Source organism: Pollicipes pollicipes, unplaced genomic scaffold (genome assembly GCF_011947565.3).
Source record: "Pollicipes pollicipes isolate AB1234 unplaced genomic scaffold, Ppol_2.1 Scaffold_3087;HRSCAF=3621_pilon_pilon_pilon, whole genome shotgun sequence".
Lineage (NCBI taxonomy): Eukaryota > Metazoa > Arthropoda > Thecostraca > Pollicipedomorpha > Pollicipedidae > Pollicipes > Pollicipes pollicipes.
Window position 1 is genome coordinate 38,345,456 of NW_023596225.1, and position 20,549 is coordinate 38,366,004.

At 50.3% G+C, this 20,549-nt stretch overlaps 1 pseudogene; it reads left to right on the forward strand.

The window, feature by feature from the left end:
* Window positions 1-4,023: 4,023 nt before the first annotated feature.
* On the forward strand, window positions 4,024-16,964 carry LOC119089549 (extracellular signal-regulated kinase 2-like; annotated as a pseudogene).
* Window positions 16,965-20,549: the final 3,585 nt, after the last annotated feature.

The window sequence follows — 20,549 nt, forward strand, 5'->3', positions numbered from 1 at the left end:
ATATATATATATATATATATATATATATATATATATATATATATATATGATGTTGGCAATCTTCTGATTCCATCGACATGATTCTGATCGCATATTGGCGTGACTAGGATGCCTTGTGCCATTGCATCACACAACAGACCGATTAAAGACAACTCGCGACGGGCTGATCCCATTAGGGTCGCAAATGCATGACAGTCGCACGCAGAATCAGTCGCGGCAAGGTGTTTTCCTAATCGCGCAAAGAAGCTGGCGTGACAAGATTGGTTTTCGAACGTTGCAAAATGGCCTTGGCAGATGACGCTTTAGAAGCATTTATTTACCGTGAATTGTGATCGCGGTGAAAATGAAATGGCTCTCGGGTGTAAGCTGGATAATGCTCCCGCTCAATTACCCAAACACTTCCAAATTGTGCGACACAGACCGCCAAAGAGGCACTAGTTTAGGCGACTCAATGCAAGAGGCACGCAATGTACATCGCCTGGTAAGCCCACATCACCGCCTTTGCCTAGAAAACGTAAAATGCATCACTCTTCCACATGGTAGTGTGCTAAAATTCCATTATGCTTTCAGAACATGTATTTCCTTGGCTTCGGTATTTTGTGGCGCTTACAGCTACATATTTCATCAAATCTACGGTGTTGAGCTGTGGTGACAGCGTACCAGAGGTAAACATAAAACGCGCTTGCCTGCAGCCGGGTTTAGAACATGAACATTCATGCATGCCTTGTCAAAGCACACTGATGAATTTCCGTGCAACAGTTCTCGCTCTACGAATGCAGCTTAATTCCCTTTTGATACTTACCATGCCTTTCATTACACAAGCACTGCGCCATCCTAGAAGTTTTGAATCAAACAGCGATACATTTGCGTTGCTCAGTAGTACATTCATAGGTATTTTACAGAGGTCATTATGTTGTTCTGGTTTACAGGTATTATTACAGGTCTTTGGTGTTTTGTGAACCCGTTTCTCCATGTGCTGGGGACCGAGTTTAGAAAGCACACCTATATCGTGTAGATGCCGGTTCAGTTTTTGTCAGAATGGTAGGCGATCCATGCCTGCACGGCTCGAGCTTTTGGCAGCGTCAGCGAAGGGCCTTGATCGGGCTTCCTGCGACTGGTGCCGCGACGGCCCTCGTTTGGGATTTTGGAAGTTCTTTGAGACCTCAGCCCTTCCGAATGAGTAGTCTTTCTCAGAGCCAAGTGCTCAGATTATGTACCGATTCATGAAGTACGCCCGTTTTTGAGGAAAGTGTCACATTTTGGGCAGGCTATTGAAGCATGTCGGGACATCAACGATACAAAATGTATCGGCGCTCCACGCGTAACAGAACTGGGCGTGCTGGCTTGCGAGTGCAGATCTCTTCGCTGGGTGCAAGTCTGAGGAAATAGACGCAGGTTAACTTTTTAAAAATCACGAGTATGATAGTTTTTGGAGCCGATCTGAAGCAGAGCAGAGAGATTTGAAGCAGATCGCAGCAGCCACCCATTCATCCGACGTTTTGCATCAAAATGCCTGAGACAATTTTACGTGCCGACAGCGCTGTCTTTCATATCTCTCCGTAGTTATGACACTTTCTGGCCGTCGATAAGCTCAGCTTTGTGACACAGTTCGCATTCCTAATAATTTCGTGCTCCTTCAATATAGTCAAAACACGCAGTCTAATGCCTGCCTACTCCTGTTTTACGGAATGATTTAGACGACAAATAAGTGTTGCCGTCTGAACAGCTGTACAGAGCAGTGACGTCGCCTGGTGCGCTGGGACATGCACAAAGTTTCACAACGTCCTACTCGGCAAGCTCAACAGTACAACGATGGGCTCATTATCAGAAGACCATTGTTCGAGTCCCAGCAATTCCAAGACAAAATTCGTTTGTTGCGCGTGATGACTGAAAACTGAATGCTTTTCAGCCCCTCTCAGGACCCAGCAACACCGAAAAACGGCCGAAAAATTGACACCACAACGTTACGAACACACTAACGCACCATACGAGAACGACAGCCCTAACAACTATTGCACGGGCATCTGCTTATTGCAGTCGTAAGGAGACACTATCAACCGGTTTTGCGCTTGTCAGATATTTGTCACTAGGTTTTGCTGCCCGACCATAGATAGCATGATGACAATTTCAATTTGACTGACATCAGCACTTTTAACCGGTACCACCATCAACATACTAATATTTGCATCCCCCAGATGTCACTTGAGTCGCTATGATTTAGGATTCGTGTAATGGCCATCACGCTTACTCTGAGCCATCCACGATCAATTCATCAATCACGTATCATGAATAGCCGTTGAATGTTTAACCCTGAAAGAAAGTTCCGGTGTCGAAAAAATCTGAAAAAACAACGGCTGAAATCCTTTTTGTAAGGAATGGTACCCAATTCAGGTGATTTCGCCATTTACACCAAGACGCAATGTCGTCAATAGACCCAGCAGCTCGATACTCGTTCGGCAGCGGACTTTTGATTGAGCTCAAAAAACTGCGCACGTGTGCGCCGGGACCAGATTGCCTTAAGCGCAAAAACTAACACCGGCACGTCACTTTCCCTAGGTCCTACCCCTGCTAGTGATTGAATGATTAATGGAGTTGTTGTAAGTTCATAGCACGTAAAATGGTCTCCAACATTTCCCCTAAAAGTTGCGTAAGAGATAAATTTACTGATTTCACCACGATGAGCGCACAAGCTGAACTACGAAGGTCTACGATGGAACCCATAGCATGCCAAGTGTCGCGAGAACCAATCGTTGTATGAATATGGGTATGTTACCAGCTTGACAAACGTAATTCAAGTGGTCTTAAATGTAAATAAAACGGCGCGGATATTATTCATCGACCACAATATGCCATTTTAACAAGTCCCGCAAAGCAACCAACTTCCACCAAAGTGAAACTTTGCCTTGATTTCACCAGAAAGCACGTAAAAAATAAAAAGGTGCAATAAAAAGCGGGGAAACTTGTTCCAAACTTCATGAAGACCAGCCCCAACCGACTCCACCTTACCAATAATTTCTAAGTGAGAAAATTATATCGATTTGGTATGCGAAAACTTTAAGACTAGACTTATCAAAGTTAGGCTCTTCAGCCTAAGTCTTGAGGAAGCAAGCGCCGCTCTTATCCCCCCCCCCCCTGGTTCCTGCACTTATGGATCGCGCTGAAACGCGTTCAAGACGGTGTGACGTCACCATGCCACCGCTTCGCGCTACTGCGTTGAAGTCACCAGAAAAAGCTCCATGGTTTTTGGCTTGTAATTTCCGAGCCGCTTGAGATTAAGACATACAACTTGGGGCTGTTTTTAATGAGCCTCTTACATATTGCCAAAATATAATACCTAGTGCAGTAAATAACGGCTCCACAAAGCAGTAGCGCAGCCAGCATTCGCCCCGGAGGGAGCCAGATCGTGGCATGGATGGCCCCCTCTTTATCGGAATAGGGGCCCTGTCCACACTTAAGGCAAGGGCTGCCTGCGTCGGACTGTACGGAGTGTTGATGGCGGGAACACAAGCGCGGTTAAATATTGCTCAGTTTTGCTACAAATCACATGCATAATTGGACCAACCATTGAGAAGATTTGGTCGCGTATAATCTCACTTTAAAAATAAAAAAATATCGAAAGATTTTCATGTGTACAGCACGAAACGAGCAGCACCTGATGGTGCTTGTATTATCGTTGCACTTTGGTCCATATAGCTTTACGGCCGGAGAGAAAGCGCGAAAGGTACGGTGTTTCAGGTGTGCGGGGTTTGCCTGTGATGGAAAAATGCTTTTGAAATGAGAACTTCTTGCTTGCTATAAGAAACAAAAGTTACGTCACTTGGTGCACGCAACTGCTTCGAACAATGTAATGCAATGGAATGTTGGCAGAATTTGACGTTTTGACCAGCGCGATTCCAAAGCACCGATTATTGATCTCTTCCCAGCCAGAAGCACCACCAGCCGTCACTGCTAACTTAGTTGTTATGGCGACCAGGAATTCTCAAACATATCAGCTGAGATCAGCTGAGACTCAGGTGTCGAAACCGACGAGCCGGACGAGCCCGGCGTCGACCCACTGGTTCGACGATCGCACGACAGGGGGCTATTCGATTCCTCTGTCTACTGTGCAGCGCAGGGCTGTTGCCAGTCGGTGCCCAGCGGCCGAGCTCCAGCCACGGGACGTCACCACCGGCCGAACACGCGATACTGACTGCCACATCGACTTTCGATACACCGACACTGCGACCGCTGGTGAGGTTTACAAACATTCTGCATTCAATCGCAAGTAAAACGTACATGTACCATTGCATGCTATTTTCGATGCCTTTTGGCTTTATACGGACGTGCTTCGGGCATGTCTGTTTCGGTGAGGAGCTTTGGATGCACGTTGCGTTGTAATGCCAATGTTGTGTGGTAAAAAAGATTTGCTTAAGCCGCTCATGAATGTTGATAAATTGGTATGCTTGCTTGCAGCACTTCTTTTGAACACCGACACGAGAAGAGGACGAAATCTTACTTGAGCGAATCGAACACTACTTGGCCGACAAGAAGCAGAGATGCCGGTGGTGCAATCGAACAAGAAGAAACATAATTCGAAAGGAATGGACAAAATTAATGAAGTTGATAGTCATATTACTCAGCGGTACGAAATTCGGAAGAGACTCGGGAAAGGGTAAGTATGCATTACGTGATAGTCATGTACCTTCTTTCGAAGCTGATTCCAGTCTTCAGTCTTCTTTGATACTCTTCAACATTTTGCGACAAGTAAAGCACCATGTCCGGCGTGGGGCGAGTGAGGTCACAACGGACGGTTACCAGCTATCATCATGCAGTAATGCCAGAAATTCGCCTAATGGACCCGGCACCGTTGGCAGGACGATACCAATGGGTTTGACCAGTGAGTTGGAAATCCGGCTGCTATGAGACGTGAACAGTCTGAGTCCGCTGGCATACCGTTCGCACCCTGTTTCTCCAGGTCACGTTACCTCGGCTAAGTGCCTGGCCAATCCTGGCAATTTCGGTGACCAAAATCAATGCAATTACAGTGACTTGGGCCTTGTGGGGATCGGACCAAACCATCGCGCAACACGCTGACGCTTTACGGTATGCTGGTCTCAATGAACGCCACAGAAGGCCCGTGTAGTCTCATGGACCAATCCGTCTCAGTTTAGGCCTCCTGGTCTTGCGTGTGAGATCGGTTTCGGGGAAAGGTGCCGCTGGTCGCCTTGCAACGAAAGCTGACACTCCGATGGGTGGGAAAGTTTTGAGATCTGTACATAGCGAGACGTACCAGGTATGCTCGCATACACTGTATAGTTGTTTTTCGGGTCCCCGTCCTTTTTGTTGGCTGATATCACACAAAATCCTTACAAAAGTTCCAAAGTGGGTGGATGCGTGTTTTGCGTACGAGAGCGCGTGGCTGTCTACACGCATCGACCTCCACCTTTGTCCATTTTCGCATTCAGAATCTTTTAGCTTTGCGTCGTAGCGACGTCGTCTCGTCGTGATATAAATCTGGTTTCGACCCACGCTGCTAAGCTTTTTTCCACTAAAACTTGTACGTTTTGAAAACGTCGCAGGCGTTGTGCGCTTTCAGAACGTCGAATGGAAAACGTCGTTCTCCATGTTCATGAAATATCAGGGTTAAACTTTGGCGATATCATAAAGTCGCAAGTAAATTGATCTGATCGAACAGCTTCATGTATGCGTCTAACTATTTATCCGGCACGACATTAAAAAAGGTCATCTTGTTTCTGAAGCCTCCATGAATCTTCTATAAGTGGCCGCTAAGATACGCCGTCACACCTTTTAGAGGGCGTGACGGCCGGGCCGTGCCGTGCTGAGCCCGCCCGGCATTGAAAGCTTGCTCAAGATGAAAACTTTCTGATGTGACTCAAGCGGTGCTTGCGCAACATGCGGTCTGATGCGTAATAAGCTCGGATTGCGTTTGCTTGTATTATCACTCAACTTGTATTGAATGGCGAGGTGCGAAAATGCTTGTCTAATCGATGCTGTTCGCTTATCAGCTTCCGCGTTGCATCACGTGACATGTCAGCTGGTTGACAAACGCTTAAGATCTTTTCAATTTCCGGGGATGGAAATTACACAACGAAAAGACATTGTAACTTAAAAAATCAAGATTTCAGAGGTCAGTGATTTGCGCCCATGCCATACACATGCCCAATTGAGTTATAATTTTATGCAGAACACTTTTTTCTTTGAGTTATTGGTCCAGGCGGATTCGCGCCCAGCTACTGGAAGAATCAAAGTGCGAGACCACGCAACGATTTAGCACGCGATACCATGCTAATGATAAATGCTAAATATGATCAATTTAATATCATATTTTTAGATCAATTTGGCATGCATTTTGCTTACAGTATTTTTGGCGGTAGCACTTGAAAAGATGAAATGCAAAGGATGGCAGAAGAAAGGCATCACTGTGTTTTTGCCGGCAATCGACTTGGAAATGTTAGATACTAACACGGTGGGAACGGCTACATTTTAATTCAGACTTGGATGAGCGTGATCACTCGCAAATTCGTGCGGACAGGCCAGCAATGCAATACGTTAAGACAGCGGAATCCCACAAAACCATCACGAAAAAGGTTATTAGATGTTGCGAAGTCCGATGCCCGAAAGATGATTGTCGCAGTAGCCCTGCTGTTGTAGCAGCTACTAGCTACCCTTGTGAAATGTGTCCCTATTTTTGGCATACGGACTGGTGCTGTTCGCGAATAAACGTTCCGTGCTAGCCTAATCAGACCTTATTTGGGTCGTAAATATTCAAGTTCGGAACAGCCAAAGAACAGCCCTTAAATGGACGTGTTAAATGAACTCAGTCCATTAAAACGTTTGGTTGATTACAGTCTCCTAAATACGCCTGCCATTGGGAAACGTCTCCTCGAATGTACATGGATACCGGACAGCAGCGCCACCCCAATAAGTCAGGCTACTTAGCCACCATGCAAATTTCAGTAATAACAGGTGCATTTTTAAAGGCTCGCCTACTGAAGGGCTTAGGTATTTGCAGACAAATTTTTTGATCATGTTGTTTGCAATATTGCAAAACCACCGCGGAGTTTCATCTAATCCTTTCCATAGACATGGTAAACTCACAATTTGGTCGTTCCGAAAAAACCTGATGAAACGGATCGAGACCAGGCTTAGATCACCGCGATCTGACCTGGCAGCGACACGAGGCTAACAGGCTATGACGGAGGAGAAATATAACAAGAGTATTGGCAAACGTGGTGGCCGATGTTCGCGGGCTGACGCATCCAACCGTTTTGGGGTGATTTTAAGAGTGTATATTAGAGCTCAGCACTGAAGGCAGATGAGGGCATGCAACCGGCTGTGCGGTGCGGGCGGAGGAACCCTCTATACCACACTAAGGGATGCAGCATTGTCCCGCCCAGAGGCGCTTCAGTAACCGACCGGAAAGCGGATAGCGGCACCTTTTCAAAATGGATGCCGAGTGCGGAGCCGAGAATCAAAAACTGACAGAAATTAGACCATGAAAAGTATCAAAACAATTAAAAGCTTTTTCGCAATCCCTTAGCCATGAGTACCGTAACCCCAAATCAGTCACTGAAAACCCATTGATTTCGTCTGCTGAGATTGCCGGGATTGGCCGGACTCATACTGAGACAATTCTCCGACAGGCATCTACGGCTTATCGCGCGCGTGCTGCATCGGTGAAACTCCGTCTGTTACACTCCCATGACAGACGGTCTTTCAACGCATTGATCAGTCCTATTGGTATCGGCCAGCGAAGGTGTCTGGCTCCACACGCTCAGTTATTGGCTTCATCTGCATTACAGGGATAGACAGCCCTTACGTATTTTATGGCCTCGCCCCTCACACGTTGCAGCGACCTTACTGGCGACTGTAACGTAAAATGCTGCATCAAATTGCCACAATATCAGAAAATTCAGTTTTGTTTTATTGGCTTGAGGGCGAACGGAACAATGGCCTGCCATGTCATACCTGATCAATAACTGACTGACGCACCGGTACCCCAGCCCAGACCCCCATCCTTCCCTGATTGATCAATCGGCTCCCCTCCCTCCCCTCCCCTCCCCTCCTCTAGAGGTCAGGCAAATGCCAATAATGAGGGGAGGGGTAGGATTACCCCAGCCACAGGTATGGCCTTAACACTGGAACGCGGAACACGATGCTGTCATGTGTATTGCAATGCTACGTTCTTGTGGGGTCGTCGCGATTTGTTGATGGCTACGACATTTACGTCATTAAATGTAACAACATTACTTAAGTGACGCCTTTATCATCGTTGATGATAACACATGTGATAGACAGCAGCAAGAGTGGTTGTTGATTTGAACTGAACCGAGGATATTGTTGACCCCGAAGGAAAATAGACGTCAACAGTATTGTGAAAACTAAAATATCTTGAAAACACAATACCTAGCACTCCATCCTCAATCATTCCGCATGCTGGATCTGATAAGGAACATTATTAGTTTACAATCATTTGTGCATTCATTATTGCTTGGTAGCTTATACATAGCCAAGGAAGCGCTTAGCAAACCTTCACATTTTAAATACAATACCGAGTAACTACAGCCATCCATTTCCCTCCCACACAGGGACCACCAACCTTTTATTCAATCAAACGCAAATCGACGGCACTTTCCGACTGGCTTTCCCTGCACACGGGCGCGTTCTCCTTTACCGGTCTAACAGCCATGCCCCTGGAGAGGCGTCACCAGGCGTCATCACCGCACTAACCCCGCGTCATCAACTGCACGCCCATCCGCAGGCGTACGGCATCGTCTGGAAGGCCATCGACAGACGCTCCGGTGACGTGGTGGCCCTGAAGAAGATCTTCGACGCCTTCAGGAACCCGACGGACGCTCAGCGCACGTTCCGCGAGATCCTGTTCCTGCAGGAGTTTCGGCACCACCCTAACGTCATCCGGCTCCTGAACGTCATCCGAGCGGACAGCGACCGCGACATCTACCTCGTGTTCGAGTACATGGGTGAGCGAACGCTTTAAGAACTGGAGATACATTGAGGCAGAGAGGCAGACAGACAGGATGGCAACCTTACATTTGAACACTCGCTGGTCGGATGATTTGCCGCACACTGTGTTTCAGCTCTGTGATCATGAAATCTGACTTGTGAACAAAACGGCAAACTAAGCCAGCATTTAGGCGAAGTGGTAGCTAAAAAAGTGTTGCCGAAGTGTGCGTGCGCCGCTTCCAAAGAATGACAAAAACAACGTTTCCAGACGGGTGCACAAAAAAGGCCGCATTCACTCCGCGATATGTCATTAAAAGCCCGATCGCTGGCCGCATTCCTCGCGTGGCTGAATGTTTGATGTCGCACACACGCACGCGATGGGCCTCTCGGACAGACTGTCGGACGCGGAGACAGACCCTTCGTCACGAGAGGGAAGAGAGGGTATCAAATTTGTTTCGGACCGCTGCGGATTATGCGAAAGCGCCCAGAATCTAGTGCAAGCCCTTTGGCTCAGAGGCGAACATGACCCGGTGCCCCCTCCCGCCCTTTGGCTACGTCTCTGTAGCCGGGGAGGCAATCTGCCGTTTACTGGGCTCGAGTGAGCGAGCTTTCTAGCATCAGTCGTGTATTAATGCACGGGTGAACGTAACCTGCGTTGCGAACATTCGTGTCAAGGATGTCCAGCGCGCTTCGTCGTGTGCCCCTTACTTTAAAGCAGTGGGTTCAGTAGTCATGTTTGCGTCCGGTAGCTACAGCAGTCATGTTCGCGCCCGGCGTCTTCAGTCGTCATATTTGCGCCAGACGTCGCAATTCGGCCGGTGTAAAATTTCCTTCACCGGCATTCGGCCGGCGCAGAATTTCCTTCGCCGGCATTCGGCCGGCGTAAAATTTCCTTCACCGGCATTTGGCCGGTGTAGAGTTCCCTTCACCGGCATTCGGCCGGTGCAGAATTTCCTTCACCGGCATTCGGCCAGAATAGCATCCACATCATGAACCGCTGAGCCATCCTGGTCCTGCCTTACTATTACAGCTATTTAAAATGTGAACAAATTCCATCATGTCTCGTCGCGTTCTGCCTCAGACACGGACCTGCACCATGTCATCAAGAAACAGGGCATTCTGAAGGACATCCACAAGCGGTACATCATGTACCAGCTGTTCCGGGCCACCAAGTACTTACACTCGGCTGAGGTCATTCACCGCGACCAGAAGGTCAGTGTCGGCGGCGGGGGCGGCGTCCAGGGCGGCCCAGGTCACTGACCGGCCAATCGACCGGCCGCTGGCGGCGCCGCCGGGCCTCCCCGGCCGGCCTAACCGGCGACGGTCACGAGGGTCGCAGGAAGGCCGCCGCGTCGGAGCCGACGCACGCAGCCGTTCTCAGAACACCGGCCGTGACTGAGCGGCTGTCCACATGAGGCCGGGCGGGCTTCACGGAACAGCATCACGAGGCGGGGCCGAGGACGGCGCCGGCCCGGCCAGCCGACGGTGACCGGCGTTAGCCCGCGGTCGGCGATGGCGCGCGCCCTTCGGGGCCTTGGCGCCGCCCGCTGGCCGCTGGTATGCCGACCGGCGGGGTCGATGGCGCTGATGGCGCCACGACGTGGGGCACCGGCGATCCGGGTCACGGCCGCCGCCCCGGGGCATGCCGCCGGGCCTGGCCGGGCCGCCACCGCCACCCGCCTGGCGATCAGGCCGGCCCAGCGTTTGTTGTTCCGTCGGTTTCGGCGAAGTGAGCATTCAAGCGCGACATGATGTCCAAAGCCAGCCATGTAATTTATCGTGCTAGTTCGCAAGCTTTTAATGGCAAAGACAACACTTGCCGTCCTCGCCGAGGCAAACCATCAGCGCCGACATGCATGACCTCCATCGCCAATTAGACGATTGGCTGCCGTTGTTCACAGGTTTTCGGAGTGTACGAAGGGAATTTTAAAGGTGCATCCCGGGCAAACCCCAAAAATGATACACGAACTGCCATCGAAGACAGTGATGTGGGAGCAAGGCTGGTGGCCGTGACAACCTTAGTGGTAGCATTTAGTCATTGAATTGTTCTGTGAAATTTTTACTTCTCTTTTCGTACCCGAAAAGGCTCTATGGAGATCTGTGAATTCATCGATAATGAATCTGGACTCACACTGCTCAAAATATGAAATCGCCGTCTGGCATTGCACCCGTGCTTATCCTTAACAGACTCCGTTGAATACCAAATGACTCAACACTAGAAAACAAACGAACAACAGACTGGTTTTAATTCCTGTATTTAGCTGTTTCTTCGTTTAGACGACTCTTCCCACAACTAAGATCGCTAGCAAAAATAACGGCGAAATGTCTGCAGTCAATGGCTCGGCGGTCTGACCCGCCGCCCGCATTCCAACAGCCGTCGAACATTCTGCTGGACGCCGACTGCAATGTGAAGGTGGCCGACTTTGGCCTGGCGCGGTCCCTGAGCACGCGGGAGCCCTGCGACACGGAGACGGAGCCGCCGCTCACCGACTACGTGGCCACGCGCTGGTACCGGGCGCCCGAGATACTCCTCTCGGCCAAATCGTAAGTACGGTCTCGCGCAGATACGGTTCCCTCGCTGCCGCCGCGCCTGTTGTTGAACCCTGAACGAGTTTTTCAGGGCGTATGATTGAGAAATTAGCGCGCCCAAAGTTGAAAGGTTAATACAACTACCAACTTGTGTGCCTCTACACTTCAAGGTAACTTGACATCTTCAGACCATGTAGTGGAAATGAATGATGTGTTATGCTTACGGACGGTCTGGCCGGCGACACGACCCTCGTCTCCAGCTACACAAAAGGCGTGGACATGTGGAGCTTGGGCTGTATCCTGGCGGAGATGCTGCTGGAAAGACCGCTCTTCCCCGGAACATCCACCATCAACCAGATCGAGCGCATCATGGCCACCCTGGACACGCCCTCGCCGCAGGACGTGGCATCCGTCTGCTCGGGGTCAGTGGCCTCGGTCCCTTCCAGGAGCTGGAGCTGCTCCGCGTTTGCTGTCGTGTTTTGGCGGGATGGGATGATTATATGCGTTTTGTGATGCCGTGATGCTACGTTGCATAACGATGATATTTGCTGATGCGATGATGCTTTGTGATGATGATAGATGTAATGTGGCCTATGGGGGTGATAAAAACCGGCTGGCTGGGCCGCCGACTTCAGGTTCGCCTTCTAACGAGTGACAATTGCCAGTTCATCTCAGGTGTGCTTTCTCCTTACCGACCCTAAAATCTCAGGCACGGCTCCTCCCGAGTTGTCTTGAACTGCTGACCCGGCTTGTGCCTCCTCCCCGGCGACCCTTAACTGCTACCCTCAGGCAGGCCTTCCCGCTGACCCCGACCCGCTGACCTCAGGTACGCCTCGTCGCTGCTGGACCGGGCCGTGCTGACCCACCGACGCCCCCTGACGGCCGTGCTGGCGTCGGACGTGCCGCCGGATGCTCTCGACCTCGTCACCAAGCTGCTCGTGTTCAACCCCAGCCGCCGCCTCACCGCCGACGAGGCGCTCCGGCACCCCTACGTCAAGGGGTCAGCCCGCCCGCCGCGTGTCACGCTTGCGCCAACACGGACAGGCTGTGGTCATCGCCTCGCAGCGGGTGGTGTGTGTTGAGGCATGAAAGGTCTCATCGATCATGCGGTTGAGCTCTTCGATGGAGCTTGCGCACCTCGGAGATATGAGTCAACGTTGCGAACAGACTGGCTCACATGATTTTGAGTAAAATAACCCAACCACGACGGTGGTTCACTTTGGCAGCTCTGTTCCCAGCCACGCGTGTTCCGCTCTAGCGACGACTGACGGACGTCTGGCGTATGTTCGCAGCTTCCACAACCCGTCCAAGGAGCCGTCGTTCGGCCGCGCCATCGTGCCGCCGGTGGACGACAGCGTGCAGCTGAGCGTGGAGGCGTACCGCTCGCGGCTGTACGACTTCATCGCGCACAAGAAGGGGCACGCGCGCGGCGACCGGCCGCTGCCGCATGGACAGGCGTCGGGCCACACCGCCGCGCGTCACAGCACCGAGTGAGCCGAGTGGATGGCCCGACTGGAGGGTCGGGGACCGGGCTCGCCAGCTCGCTCGCTTTAACATGTAGAGTTGGCGGTCAATGGTGCAGCCGTCGTTGTGTGGTCTGTTTTCCTGCGGGGTTCTGGCGGTCGCGCGGAACGTGTCGCGCGGAAGGCATGCTCAACCCGTTGTTTTCTGGGGGTAACAAAAGGGCTTGGCAGATCATGTGAAAAGGTTACATGGTTTCCCATTAGGACAGCCAGAAAATCCCCGCGTGAATGAAGGGAGTGCGCAGCCTCACTACGAACGGTGCGTGCGAGCTGCAGCTGGTGGTGGCCTACTCCCACGAACGGCACCGTGACACTGCCGCCGCCGCCTGTCGACAGCAGGAAGCGGCCGGTGGCGCACGTGGAGGTGGAGCTGGCCAAGAGCAAGCCGTACGACGCCGGCGACAGCAAGACGCCGTCGCCGACCACACGGCACACGCCGCCGTCGCCGCCGCGGCCGCCCAAACAGTCGGGCGACGGCGGCTCGCCGGCCGTGCGCGCCGCGCCGCGCTTCACCAGCGCCCAGCACCGGCACAGCGTGCAGAACGTCACCAGAGGCCAGGGCTACCCAGGTCAGGTCGTCCGGCGTCTAGAGTTTGCAGTGAACGATCTCCACTGATGTGAGCTGGCATTACACCTGGCCGGGTCTGACACTGCGCTCACGTGTGCTTGGTGACGTACGTACTCAGTGTTGACTTATTATTCTACGCAGGCTTTAAAGAGCAAAGGAGATGAGGTGACAGGCACGGCCGTTTGATGTGTCAGTCGCTTTGTTTGCGTGACGCAAGACGCATGCATGACCCCATTCCCGGCGGGGAGGAGGGGAAGGGCGGTTCCGTCCGCTCCGCTTTTCTGTTGTTTTTTTTTCGGAGCGGGTTGAAGCAGATCGTTTAAATCTCTTGACCTTTTCTCAACTACTTTTCTACGTATGACGAGTAACTTTAGGGTGCATGGCGCGGACAGAGGCCGCTCCAGGATACGCTTTTTGGAAGGATGGAAAGTAGCTTGGCAGTGGGCGTCAGTGCTGATCATAATAACCACAACACTTTTCTTGGACGCATATAACGTGGATAACTTCGCTCAAACCATGTTCCAAGATCGCTGCGCGTTCATTCTCGGGCAAAGATTATGGAGGCGCAAATCCTGGGATCCGCGTTGTCTTTTGTTGTTGATATAGCATTTGCTTTAAAGCTATCGTTTGTCGAATATCAGGCCAGCTTGTGGTGTGGCGGGCTCCCGTGGTGTGTATCCTCTCTGTAAACGTTTGTCTCCAAGGTGTTCATAAAATTTCCCTGCACAGAGGCTACAAGACATGTGATATACCATATCGTTCCGAATGCATTTTCATTTAAACCGATCGATAAGTGTAGGAAGCCCTACTCCCAGTTGGGCAAGCGGAAGTCTCGAGGGGGCTCTTGAGGGCTGATCGAGCTGGCATGGACTTACTGGGACCACCATTCCTCGCTACCACAAGGTCGTGCAAACCCCTCGATGGTGTGGTGGCATTCGCCTATCTGCTCAGCTTGTCATCTGTATAAGGGGGTTTAACATTGGCACAATTTGTCGGTTTCACCTCTCTAAGACTATTTCGCCAATTGTAAAAAAGAGAGGGCAGAGCAAGCGGAGGACCTCACTCTGTGTTGCGGGAAACTCGTTATCGAGGACAAGATAGCATTTTTGAACATGAATACGCTAACACGATTGTGGATGAGATGATGCACCCACCACTTCCACATATGGGATATCAGGACTGCTTTCTCAGTAGTCATGTGGTTTGCCAAATTATTACGCAGCATGATGGGGCGGTCGTTTTCAGGCTCATTTTAGGTTTGAAGTACAATACAGTGGTGCACTTTCCACCTGGCTGTGCCACAAAATGGCTATCGGGAGTTGCTATCGACACATTTTGTGAGGTGTGTTCCAGAACGAAAGAAACATTGGAATGTGTTGACCGATTTTGGTAAAATACTTAACAATGAGCACAGCTTCAAAACGTTGAGTATTCGCCATATAACCAATGTCCCAATGCTTGCTTGATAACGTCATTTAATCCAGTGACTCTTGGCATACTTAGGCCGATTATTTTCATCGAACCCACAGTTCATAATGGCGAACGCCACGAGCTCACGGCCTTTCTTGCTGACAACAGCTCGAAGCATGTGCCAAAACGCATTGAGAGTTGGGGGTTGAGCGGTTGTAAATCTAAACAACAGCGCACAGATTATTCGCCGCCGACAACGTGTCATTTTGACAAAGATCCCCAGGGCACTAACTTCTATCAAATTGAAGGTTTGTCAACATTTCATTAAAATGAGTGATGAATGAAAATGAAATGAATGGATGAAAAGCTAAACGGAAATAAAAACAGCAGAATGCTGTGAATTTTATGGCGAAAAATCTCAAACGATCCTCGTTTTTGCGAGACCTTGAGAGCATCACCCAGATTTTGTTAAGACAATCTTAAGATTAGCCCCGTTTAAGTTGGGGAATGGCACCGCTCTCAGTCTTAAAGTGTTTGTATGGGAAGGAAGGGCAAGCACTTTTCCTGCCGCCTCCCCCCGTCCCCCCTCCCAGGCTCCGTCACTGTTTCTGTGGCTTTGACTTCGACAGCCTTGATGACGTCGCATGGCGAAATATATTGATTCGTTCTTTTGACTTCATTTCTCCTGACATCAGCGTAGGCTACCCAATTTATTTCAGTAATCCTAGTTCTGCCAAGGAGCGGAATCCTATATACCATGTTTCGACAGCTGTGTCTTTCCGTCGTTGGTTGAGAAGTGTTCGTTCATCAGGCGGGCCCGTCGTTTCGTGACATCTAAAGTAGCACGAATCTAACTCTGTCCGTGCCTGGCTCCCAGACGCTCGCTCGAGCAGCCTGCGCAAGCAGCAGAGCTTGGAGAGCGTGCTGACATCTGGCGGCAGCCGGTCCGAGTCGGCGCCGCGGCCCGGCCGGCCCGTGCTCTCTCAGCTGAAGGCCGCCTTCGTGCGCAGCCTCGACTACACTAACGTACGCAGGGAGAAGCCCGTCCCGGCCGTGAGTTGGGGCAGCCACGCCGGCTCCGTAGGGGACGGCAGGCCGCAGGCGTGTGTGGCGGCGTCGCGCCGGTCTTGCGCTGCTGCCAACATGAGTGCGGTTGGGATCACCTGTGTCGGATGCGAGAGGGTTGAGGTGGGGGATATTTCCGATGGAAGGGAAATCATGCTGCATTAGGAAATTGATTAATGGGATTCTTGAGATTCCAGAAACAGGAGTGTTTTTTTCTCAGCCCGTGCTCTGTTGCCTGCAAGCTGGTTAAGCCCACCGAAGTCGTTTGGTTAATGCGCTCGATAAGATAATATGAAGCAGTCAACAAAAACATCACTGATACAGCTAGTGAACTGTCTTCGTACGTGATGAACATAATTCCGCGGCTCTAGGAATTGTAAGGAAAAGGAGCTTCCAGCAACACGGACGTAAAGATGCGGGTGCCGAGGCAATCACTGCACCAGAGAGACAAGCAGGCCTGACTTCGGCTGACACTGGGCTGGTCGGCCGTGCCGGCAGGTGCAGGCTGTGGTACACCACGGCGGCGTGCGGAGGTCGTCGGCTACGGGCGGCTCCAGCGGCCTGCCGCCGGGTCGACACCAGTACGGACTGCATCACAAGTGACACGGCCGGCTGCCAGCTCGGAGCTGGGCACGTCACCACGCGTTGGGCACTGCTGCCAGCTGGTGCCGAACGCAGCCACTTCTAGTTCTCTTTTCTGTCACTAGACGCGCACGCGGCGCCGCATGCTGTAGCGCGAACGGCTGGGAGGCTCAATGATGATGTTGGATGCGTAACATGTGTAATGCGGTGACTATACTGTCCGTAACGAAAATGGCGTCCAAAATCTTCCACTTCGCAAATAGGTCTGAGTAGTACGATATACTTATGAGGATAGCGTCATGAATACTAAAGGAATCGTGTGCTCCATGAGTTTGCGATCCTTGTCTGGGACTCGGCAAGACTATGGGGACCGACCACAAATTACGTTACGCATTTTATTTATTTTCCCCATCCCATCCTCCTGGTTACGCACTGGTCACGCTGGGTAAAACCCGCTCCTCGGAAATGCTGTGCTCGGCGTATGGTCCCGAAAAGGTAATAATACCTGTTTGCCACAAAACTTAGCTGGAGGTGTTGCACAAAAAGGGGCATATTGTTTGCCATAAGGAAAAGCAGACTCACGACCTACATCCATATAATATTGCCGCTTCAAGATTTTAAAGTATTGTAACACACCTACGTTGATCTTCAGCCACGCTTGAACGTGTCGTGACACGGTGCGAAACCCTCATCATTCCCCTTACGCTTTGGTTGCGCTGCATGCCCGCCCCGCTCCCCTCCCCAGGCGTAACGTAATTTATGAATGGCCCCAAAGAACATTCAGAATGGACTTGCTGAAACCACAGAAGAGCTTCGCTGGACCTCAACAATCCAAGCAGATGATAAAAGTGGGCCTACGATGTGTTATGCGATACTGTTTACTACATTGCACGTAAGATATCATAATACAAACAACACCATAAAAATAATATCTTCAATATTTGTCGAAGAAAATAAACACATAATCAATACTTGGACCAAATATTGCAGCACGCACTGCACCATTTGACTTTCTCGCTTATTGAAGACCAAAAAACTCATTCTACTTACCCGACGGTCGAACGCTATCAGTTTTTCTTGCATTTTTTTTTTTTGCACGCTAGACGCTCTAAATTGTATATTTGTGTTAAAACAAGATATAGGCAGCACATCACCAGCTTGTCCTGCAGAGAGAACGTCACGTTCTCACCATACATTTTGGAACATTATCCCCTGTCGATGTATCCATTACCAGAGAAATGTTGCTTGCATTGGACTTGCGCCACGTTGACTTCCGCCGCTTTCATCGCATCAAGCATCGTGCGAATATTGAGAATTACGCTGCAATTGTCATGGCAGCTGGCATGAAGAGGTGCTTCGAGTCATGCTTGACATGTCAAACATGACTCAAAGCACGGTGACACAACCGCAGCAAATAATGTTATTCAGCCCCAGCAATAATCAATGGTAAAAACTTTGGTGCATAACCAACCATAAACATCGAAATGCAGAATCGGCGCCACCGACTGATGACTGGGACGCAGGAGGAATGAGAGGCGAACAGGGTTTGGAGAGGACAGAGACTCAAGAAGTGTTGAGTGTTCGTTCTTTCAATAAAACCTCTCAGAAATGATGGTCTCGTTCAGGATTATTGGCGGGCGCCTTACAAGTCTTCTCGGCGCCGCCACCTGTCGTAAGGTGCCTTAATTGGCATGTGATGAGCGAATGAATAAGTAGTTAAGCATAAGTGATCCGGTATGGAACGTTAGGACACATGGGTACTTGGTGAAATGGAAAAATCCTAATTGACACCGACGAAAACGTGTAAAGCTTTAAGGAACTGGGCTTTGTTGCAGCCCCTTCACTTTGCACGTATTTTGTCAGTGTTTTTGTTTTTGTTTTTGTCAGTTTTTGTTTTTGTTTTTGTTTTTGTCAGTCATAACAGCCAGTCATACAGCCAACTTCAAAAGATCGTGGAAATATGGATCACTGTCAGAAGACTGCGCCATTCACGGGTAGGCGTCGTTCCAGGTGCTCCGTGGTTGACATGTCAATGTATTCAGCAATCCATGTACCATGTGCATCAGTGGGGTGCTCCATGACATCATCAATGAGTAGCGTCAGAACGCAGGCAGTTTAAAATGCCTCTCGAAGACGAGGTGTGCTCCAATTGTCCAATACTACACTACGAGCCATTTTGTTTTATTATCAATTTGAGAATAGCCCGCGTATGGAAAGCGGAGTAAATTTGAGCAGAATGTTATAGAACATAACTATCATCAAACCTCATACATGTCATGTAGAAAATACGGCATACATATACACACACATATATGTATATATATATATATATATATATATATATATATATATATATGAAGAAATGAGTGAATGAGTCATCGCAAACCACACAAATTTTACATCACAAAATACGGAACAAGGCGTACAAATTACGCCTTCGATTTTACAAATGACCTACCTGTGTTGGCACCCCAAAGAGATGGGCAACGTCGCGTAAGCTGAGACTGCAGAGCGTACGCGAAAGCTCTAGACAGCATTTGTGTTCCAGACAGCACAATTCTATGTTTAGTGAATATGCTCCTCATTGCATTATGTTTGATAATGTCATTGCATCTTGCACAACATTGATTGAGAGCCAGTTGACGGCCATTATATCTGGAAATCTTGCTCACGAACGCCAGATATGAACGCCTCGATAGTCATATTTTATTGGTCTTGATCGCTTCATGGCTTATGGAATGGCAGAATTTGAATGACTTATTATGATGTCACGAATGCCGAAGTGACTTTGAAACACTCTCCCCAAAGTACTCTCCCCGAAATACTCTCCCCCATTTTCGCGAGCGTTTAGCTCAGAAACTAGACGGGCTTAGATCATAAGAAGGTAGGATTGTGAACAGCACCGAAAGGTCTTCAATATGGTTATTTCAGTGCAAAACCCCGCATACATGCTCCAACCCTTTCCATGAGCAAAATGCGCGCCAATAAACCGGCGTGCCGCTCTCCACCGCGGCGTGCCGGCCGGCAGAGACCGGGACGTCTCAGAGCCTGCCCCGCACCGTGGCAGCTCCAGCGAGGGGCCGGGGGCGCGGCCAGCCATCCATTGTACTCTGTAATCGGTGCACACCGCGCGACGATCCGCCCGTAATGGAGTCATAACTCGTGTGTGGTTAGCCGGCCGGCTGCGGCGGCCAGGTGGTCGGCCCCCGGACCCCCCGGCCCGCTCCCTGCCCTCTGCCCGGCCGCTAGCGCCGTTTTTATTGAAACCCTGACAGCGAGATTGGGTGCGGCGCTTCGTTCTTGTTTGAAGCGCTGGACGGGTGGGCGAGCGCGGTTGTGGCATACGATTAACGCCGGCGCAAGCCTGGGTACACAAAGTGGCGGCCGCGTAATTGGGCGGTAAAGGAGGATTAGCCGTTGAATGTCGGGAAACAAGAGGGAGTCTCGCAACAATGCTGCACCTCAGCTAAGTACGGCGGATTGTTGCCGCGCGAGAGGAAACGATTGTGCGGTTTTCCGCGCACCACAAGGGTGGTCCTCCGGGTTATTAAAAGATGAAGGTCGAGTGAGGTAATTCGCGATCCTCTGAAGGTCATCCAGCTCTCTCAACCACAATAAAAAACACGCTTTAAGCCGCCTTTTCTTTTCAAAATCAGATACTTGAACTCACCACAATTCCGCAAATTGGTACACAAATTGTTTTGCTAAACCTCGGTGCAAAACCTGCCTCACCCTGGTGGCAAATGTTGGTGGAAATTATAAATAAATCACGCCCCTACAAATGCAGGGGCAACAACCTACGTTCCTGCAGGTTAAATGGTAAAATCCCCATGGGCCAAGTCACCCAATGAGCATCGACGCCAGCTTCCTGTGGAATTCTGCAGTGCAGGTGACATATCATTGCTCAC